The following is a 6,842-nucleotide window of genomic DNA, read 5'->3' as shown; positions in this document are numbered from 1 at the left end:
GCCATTCCCTTTTTTTCCTAACCCAGCAACCCGAGTCCTCATATTTCACAATCTCTACCATCATTATCTTATCCAAAAAACTCACTCCTACTAGAATTCTGGGAAAACTGTCCATCAGCTCTTTGCCAGAAATCCACTGTTCCAAAGTTTTAAATTAAAACAGCAATACAGTTTCTGGAGGTTCCTTTTCATCTCCCCTCCTTTTGGTTTCGTTAAATAAACACGGCCTGAAGACTTCAAATGTTGCCTTGTCTGTGCAGGGACAATGATGCTGTGTAGCACCTTGTAGGACTGTATTTCACCAACCAATCAAGTCATGGGTTAGGAACCTGAAGCCAATGGGTATAGGCCAGGGGTGGGGCTTGGAACAAATAACTGTCAATGGTTTTGCAGTTGGTCGTGGCTGTTCTGGGTAAACGGAATAGCTGGCCTCCACTTCTCACTTAAATACCACAGGATCCTCCGCCTGAAGCTCTGGATGGTGAGCCCTCCCCTAACTTCCCCGTCAAGAAGTTGCCCTTCCCTTCTGTGCCTTCTCCCTCAGGCTCTGCTCTGAGAGGAACAAATGCACCTATAGTATTTCAGCTAGAGATTTAGCTATACATTCCTCTTGGCGGTCCTACCTTTCCACGTTGAAGATTCCAGCCAATCAAGGTCTTTCCCAAAGATCAACCAGCATCTCATTTTGAATTTCTGCACCTTAGCCCCTACCCCTCCATCACACTTCCTGTATCAACTTTCCTATCAGCTCGCCTGGCTCGCGTTTGTTCCCTTTGCCTCAGTGAAGAATGAGGAAAGCGCACTGATGTCAGGGTGAATCTCAGGTGTGCGGGGCTGAGCCGGGAGGGAGGAAGGGCTCCTCCTGAGTGAAGGGGCATTAGGAGGCCTCTCTCTACAGGCCGGGAGTAAGACAGCTGCTATGTGGTGCGGTGGGAGTTTACTAGCAGACAACCCAACCCGCCATCTGTACTTAACCATTAAACCAGAGCTTTGCCACTTGTGAAGATTCCTGGGGTCCTACCATGCCCTCTGCAGGACACTTTTGTCACCTAATTCCTATAAAACTTGAAAGGAAGAAAAGACTTCCCATTTTCAGGAATGGGGTGAATTAGCATGACTTCCACTTTGTGAGAAAGAGAATTTCTCAAGGCTGAATGTTGAGGACAAATCCACAGATTTTTTAGAGGGCAGTCAATTAACTCCCCACACACAGAGAATTGAGGCATTATCTAATATTGATTGATAAATTAATGTAGGAAAACTGTGGTAATTGCAAGATGAACCAATATCTTTTTGTAGTGAGATATAGATACCTAAACTTATCCAAAGTTATCAAAAGCCAATTTAAGCTATGGAAATATAATTATATTGGAAATCTGCTATTCTCACTACTACTTTTCTTTTTTATTGCAGTATAGTTGATATATAATCTTATATTGGTTTCAAGTATACAGCACAATGGCTCAGCTGTTCCTGTATTATTGAATCCTTACCCCCAACTAGCGCAGTTACTACCTGTAAAGAAAAGATGTTGCAGAATCATTGGTTATATTCTTCATGCTATCCTACCATCCCCATAACAAACATACTATGATTAAGAGTTTTTGTGTCCTTTCATTCCCCTCACCCTCCCCACACACCCACACCAACCCCTCTGCCATAGTAAACAACAGTCACTTCTCAGAGTCTATGAGTTTATTACTACTTTTTTGTTCATTTTGTTTTATCTTATTTTTTTATATGCCACAAATAAGTGAAATCATATGGTATATGTCTTTCTCTGCCTGGCTTATTTCACTTAGCATAATACCCTCTAGGTCCATCCATGTTGCTGTAAATGGCAGGATTTCTTTCAAGGATTTTGTTTCTTCAGGTAAATTCCTAGAAGTGGAATTACTGGGTTGAATGGTATTTCTATTTTAGTTTTTTAAGAACCTCCATCTCCATACTGCTTTCCACAATGGCTGCATCAATTTACATTCCCACCAACAGTGTAGGAGGGTTCCCTTTTCTCCATATCTTCACCAACACTTGTTATTTCTTGTCTTTTGGTTAGCGGCCATTCTAACTGGCATGAGGAGGTATCTTGTTGTAGTTCTGATTTGCATTTCCCTGATGATTAGTGATGTGGAGCATCTTTTCATATGCCTGTTGGCCATCTGTATTTCTTCTTTGGAAAAATGTCTGTTCAGGTTCTCCACCCATTTTTCAATTGGGTTATTTGTTTTTTTGGTATTCATTCATATGAGTTCTTTATATATTTTGGATGTTAACACCTTATCAGATAAATATATTCTCTCATACTGTAGGTTGCCTTTTCGTTCTGCTAATGGTGTCATTTGCTGTGCAGAAGCTTTTTAGTTTGATGTAGTCCCACTTGTACATTTCTTATTTTGTTTCCTTTGTCCCAGGAGATGTGTCAAGGAAAAAATTGCTCATATTTGTATTCAAGAGATTTTTGCCTATGTTTTCTTCTAAGAGTTTTATGGTTTTGTGCCTTACACTTAGGTATTTAATTCATTTCTTGTTTGTGTGTGTATGTAGTTAGACAGTAATCCAGGTTCATTCTCTTGCATGTAGCTGTCCAGTTTTCCCAACACCAGTTACTGAAGAGACTGTCTTTTCCCTATTGTATATTCGTGGCTCCTGTATCATGTATTAATTGACCATATATGCATGAGTTTATATCTGGGTTCTCTATTCTGTTCCATGAGCTATGAGTCTGTTCTTATACCAGTACCATACTGTTTTGATTACTATAGTTTTGTAGTATAGCTTGAGGTCAGGAAGCATAATCCCCCAATTTTGTTCCTCTTAGGATTGCTTTGGCTATTTGAAGTATTTTGTGGTTCCAGGTGAATTTTAGGATTATTTGCTCTGGTTCATTGAAAAATGTCATTGGTAATTTAATAGGGAATGCACTGAATCTTTAAATTTTTTTAGGCAGGATGGCCATTTTGACAATAATAATTCTTCCTATCTATGAGCATGAGATAGATTTCCATTTATTTGTGTTCTTTTTAATTTCTCTCATGAGTGTCTTATAGTTTCAAAGTACAGATCTTTCCTCTCCTTGGTTAGGTTTATTCCTAGATATTTTATTATTTTTGATGCAAAAATATAAACCTTTTATATCCATTTTTATCATGAATAGATGTTTAATTCTGTGGAATGCTTTTCAGCATCTATTAAGATGGTCATGTGGTTTTTATCTTACTTTTTGTTTATGTGGTATATCACATTGATTGATTTATGGATATTGTACCACCCTTGCATTCCTGAAATAAATCCCACTTGGTCATGATAGATGATCCTTTTGATGCAATTTTGAATTCCGTTTGATAATATTTTGTTGATTTTTGCAGCTATATTCATCAGGGATATTGGTCTGTAATTTTCTTTTTTTGTAGTGTCTTTGTCTGGTTTTGATATTAGAGTGTTGCTGGCCTCATAGAATGAGTTTGGAAGTATTCCCTCCTCTTCTACTTTTTGGAATACTTTAAGAAGGATGGGTATTTGCTTTCCTTTAAATATAAGGTAGAATTCAGCTGTATAGCCATCTGGTCCTGGAATTTTGTTTGTGGGGAGTTTTTTTGACTACCAATTCAATTCATTGCTGGTTATTGGTCTTTTCAGATTTTCTGTTTCTTCCAGGGTCAGTCTTGGAAAGTTGTATTTTCCTAGGAATTTATCCATTTTTTCTATGTTGTCCAATTTATTGGCATATAATTTTTTTTATGGAATTCTCTAGTCATTCTTTTTATTTCTGTAGTATCCATCATGACTATTTCTTTTTAGTTTCTGATTTTGTTTATTTTTGTACTCTCATTTTTCTTGATAAGTCTGGCTAGAGGTTATTTATTTTGTTTATCTTCCCAAAGAACCAGCTTCTGGTTTCATTAATTTTTTCTATTGTTTCAGTCTTCTCTATTTTATTTATTTCTTCTCTGCTCTTTATTATGTCCCTTATTCTACTGACTTTGGGCTTCATTTATTCTTCTTTTTCTAGTTTTTTTAAATTTTGAGTTTAGACTGTTTATTTGGAATTGTTCATGTTTCTTGAGGTAAGCCTGTATTGCTATTCACTTTCCTCCTAGAACTACCTTTGCTGCATCCCACAGATTTTGGGCTGTTATATTTTTGTGTTCATTTGTCTCCACATATTGCTTGATTTCTGTTTTAATTTGTTCATTGACTCACTGATTATTTAGGAGCATATTGGTTAGCCTCCATGTGTTTGTGGGCTTTTTTGTTTTCTTTGTGTAATTTATTTCTAGTTTCATACCATTGTAGTCTGAGCAGTTGCTTGATACATTTTCAGTCTTTCTGAATTTATTGAACCTTTTTTTGTGACCTAGTGCATGATCTATTCTGGAAAATATTCTATGTACACTTGAGAAAAATGTGTATGCTGCTGCTTTTGGGTGGAATGTTATTTAGATATCTAGTAAGTCCATTTGATCTAATGTGTTTTTCAGTGCCTCTGTTTCCTTGTTTATTTTCTGTCTGGTTGATCTGTGCATTGATGTAAGTGGCATGTTAAAGTCTCCTAATATGAATGCATTACAGTTTATTTCCCCCTTTAGTTCTGTTTTTACATATTTACATTTGTTTTACATATTTAGGTGCTTCTATGTTGGGTGCATAGATGTTTATAATTATTAGATCCTCTTGTTGGATGCATCCTTTTATTATTACGCAATGTCCTCGTGTCTTATTACTTTCTTTGCTTTGAAGTCTATTTTGTCTGATATAGGTATTGCTAATCCTTTTTTCTCCCTATTATTTGCATGAAATATCTTTTTCCATCCCTTCACTTGCAGTCTGTGTATATCTTTGGGTCTGAAATAAGTCTCTTGTAGGTAGCATATAGACTTGTTTGTTTATCCATTCTGCCACCCTATATCTTTTGATTTCGTGCATTCAGTCCTTTTACATTTAAGGTAACTATTGATAGGCATGTACTTATTGCCATTTTATTGTCTTATATTGTTTTTGTAGTTCCCCTCTGTTCCTTTCTTCCTCTCTTATACTCTTGTTATTTGATGGTTTTCTTTAGTGCTGTGATTGGATTTCTCTCTTTTAATTGTTTTGTGTATCTGTTATAGGCTTTAGGTTTGTGGTTACCATAAGGTTCATGAATAGTTTCCTAACTATTTAACAGTCTATATTAAGCTCAGGATCACTCTATTTCAAACACAGTCTTAAAGTACTTCCTTTTATATTCTTCTTCCTCCTCCATACTTTATATATTAGCTGTCATAGTCTTCATTTTCTGTGTATCCCTGGACTGATTTTGTGTATAGTTGGTTTTACTACTTTTGCTTTGTTTTGTTTTGTTTTAATTTCATGCTTGCTTGGTAATTGGTCTACTATCTTTACTGCAGGTTCATTTTTACTGGTGAAAACTATTTAGGCTTAAGAACCTTTCCATCTACAGAAGTGCCTTTAACATCCTGTAATGCCTGTTTAGTGGTGGTAAATTCTCTCAGCCTGCATTTTTCTAGGAAATGCTTAATCTCTCCTTCAAATTAGAATGATAATCTTGCTGAGTAGAGGATTCTTGTTTCAATACATTAAATATTTCATGCCTCTCCCTTCTGGCCTGTAAGTTTCTACTAAGAAATCTTCTGATAACCTCATGTGGTTTCCCTTATAAGCAATTTTTTTTCTCTCTAGCAGCTTTCAATACCCTCTCTATATCCTTAATATTTGTCATTTTAATTACTGTATATCTTAAAATTGCCTAGGGAACCTAGGCTGTAATCCAGACTGATCTAAATAGAAATCACTATACATACAGGGACCAGTATCATTGTGGCTCCCCAGGTAATTCTAAATAAAAATAATAAACTCAGGAAGAGAAACTGCACAGACTAGGAGACTATACAGATTGGAAAACTGAGGCAAATAGCATTGAAATAAGTTGCCCAGAGCCTTTCACCCTGTGAGTAGCAGCCCACCACCCTTTGCATGCATGCAGTCTCACCACAGAGCCAGCATTTATACATTAGTGTTAGTATCATACAACTTTAATAAATGGTGTTTATAATGCTCTTTGAAGATAGCAATACAATACCACATGTTAAACACAATAAAACATAATTGTATAAGGATGAATCCAACTGTATAAATAAACTATATAAGAGCCACTAGCTGACATGAGTGGATAATTTTATTTTTCTGTTTTTGAAGTATTTGTTTACATACTTATTTCACAATAAGCACGTATTCACTTAATTCTATCAAAATATTTTTTTATAATCAGAAAAAAGCATATAAAGAAACATAGATATTATATATTTGAAACTGAAAAAACACACTGCTGGATTATGAGAGGAAGTTTAGTAATAATTAATAGATTGCTTAGCAAGGCAGACAGACAAGATCCTAATGGCAGACACTAGAAAACATTAAGCCACTCTTATGAGCTAGAACTGGAAGAATTCCCTGCATGAGGTTTAAGACCCCTGATGTAAGCCTTCTTCACCATGGCAAGCAGAAGGGATTGGCAGACTGCAGCTATTATTTATTTCTTCAAACCAGGACACATCATGTCCTCTGCTGTTCCTCTTCCAAGAAATAATAATGAGATAGAACATGTAACAACCCCCTGTCTTAAGTCCTTTCAGTTTCAATATTTTTCTTACATAGTTGGTTGCTATATAAATATATTACAGAGAAAACCTGGCCCATCAGTGTCCCAAATGAGATAAAGGAAGGCTGTAATTGAATATTATTATGGCCTATTAATTAATTTCTGTCTGGATAGGACAACAAAAGAGATCAGAATATTCTTCCTCCATACCACTTCCGATTTTGAAATAGCTGCCAGAACATGC

Source organism: Manis pentadactyla, chromosome 1 (genome assembly GCF_030020395.1).
Source record: "Manis pentadactyla isolate mManPen7 chromosome 1, mManPen7.hap1, whole genome shotgun sequence".
NCBI classification, from domain to species: domain Eukaryota; kingdom Metazoa; phylum Chordata; class Mammalia; order Pholidota; family Manidae; genus Manis; species Manis pentadactyla.
The sequence above is the reverse complement of the archived record's forward strand: the minus strand, read 5'-3'. Positions refer to the sequence as shown.